General features: G+C 32.6%; 1 protein-coding gene across 1 annotated transcript in view; it reads left to right on the top strand.

Annotated features, from left to right (window-relative positions):
• The window catches only part of LOC128250531 (uncharacterized), a 74,082-nt gene that overhangs the window by 67,038 nt on the left and 5,243 nt on the right, over positions 1-1,801 (top strand). The window lies entirely within an intron of this gene.

The raw sequence follows: 1,801 nt of genomic DNA, 5'->3' as shown, positions 1-1,801 counted from the left end.
ATATATATACGTATAATTTTATCGTAAATATTTTTAAAGTTGTTTCCCAGGCACTCAAATATGAGCCCCCTACATGTTGCAGCAGAAACATCTGTAAGCTACTGAAGTTCATAAAATAACTGTTTATCCCTTTTTCATCTCATTCTTCTATACACATACTCACACATGCATACACACTCACAGAGAGAGAGAGAGAGAGACATACACACACACAAATATTTAATACCACAACTAGCAACTAAGTAATGACTAGCGTGATGACGAGAAAAAAGAATGAAAATAATAGGTGGACATGATAAGATGAGACATATACGGAAGATGAAGAGGATGTTTTGGATTATGTGAGTGGCGTAGATACATGTAAAGAGAAAGGAGAATGAGAAAAAAGAAACAATATATAAAAATAATAAAGACTGTGGAGGAGGAGGAGAAGAAGTAGCTTTTGATCAAACAGCGATTATAAGAACTAAAAGAGGAATAAGTAGAAAAGCTTATGGAACTGAAGATATTAAAGAATTTGGAGAATTATTCGAGTGGTCGAAAAAGTATTAGAATTGGGAAATGAAAAAAGAAATTGTAGGAAGTAGAAGATGATGAAAGAGAAGGAGGAGGATGGTTAAGAAGGAGGGTGATGGAGAGGAGCAGTTGGAGGAGAAGACAAAGAAGAAAATGAAAGAAAAAAATGAAACAGAAAATGATGAAAAAGAAAATAAGGTGGTGGGTTAAGTATGATAGTGATGGAAAGGAGTTGGAGAAGTAGAAAAAGAAGAAGAAATGAAGAAGAAGAAAAGAAGAAGATAAAAGATGAATAAATTTAGACTATAAAATCTAAGATGGATATGATAATCTATATTGTTAACGATTATGTGAAAATGATCCAAACACTGGAACAGAACCACCAAGATAAAACAACAAAACAATTCATGGACAACTAGAACTATTGTATGTATACACACATACAATACATATATTCATAACTTAAACCATATATTCGGTAAAATCCAAGTTTTGTCTATTTGCATTTTTATTTTTGTTTATTCTCTTTGTAACAATTACCAAATGCAATTTCCCTTTGGAGTGTTAGTAAAATAATTGACTGCCAAAGGGAAGACCGAATGCATCAAATGACCTCTTAAGATGTACAAGAAGCTAAACGGAATAGTGTTAGAAGAAACTATCCAAACTGCAAAACACTTTAGTCTTTTGTAGTTCAATGCACACTTTGCTGTAAATTTAAAATGAAAATGCAGTCAAAACGTAAACTGTAATAGTCAGGCGTAGCTCTCATTGCATATTTCTCCTCCAATGTACTGGATTGGCCAAAAGTCACCAGACAGTAAGTAAAAATTTCTTAAGTACTATCTGTAATTATTTATTGACTCGAATGGAGAAATGTGTCGCTGGAGAAGGACGTTAGTTTGAAAAATTTTCATGATGTTTCATATTTAGATGCTTTTATAAAATTCATTCAGTTGTTAAACATTTATAAATTTTGGAATTAAATAATTTGGATTTACTGTCAGGTGACTTTTGGCCAGCCCTGTATAAGACACAGACAGTGCGAAGCCAAATAATATGAGCTTGATGATATATATTAGGAAGCCTAGTTGTGTATTTATGGAAGTTAAATATAGCCTAAGAAGTTAAATATAGCTCCAGGTTAGGCTCAGCAAGGGACACGAAGAAATGATGTAATGACGAGCAAAATCGATTGTGTAATTCTGCGTGTGGTAATTTCTTCGCATTATTAACCGTCTGCAGGCACGTGTGTGTATATATATATATATATATATATATATAT

The sequence above is a fragment of the Octopus bimaculoides genome, chromosome 22, assembly GCF_001194135.2.
Source record: "Octopus bimaculoides isolate UCB-OBI-ISO-001 chromosome 22, ASM119413v2, whole genome shotgun sequence".
Classification (NCBI taxonomy): domain Eukaryota; kingdom Metazoa; phylum Mollusca; class Cephalopoda; order Octopoda; family Octopodidae; genus Octopus; species Octopus bimaculoides.
This window is presented reverse-complemented; position numbering and strand designations above follow the sequence as displayed.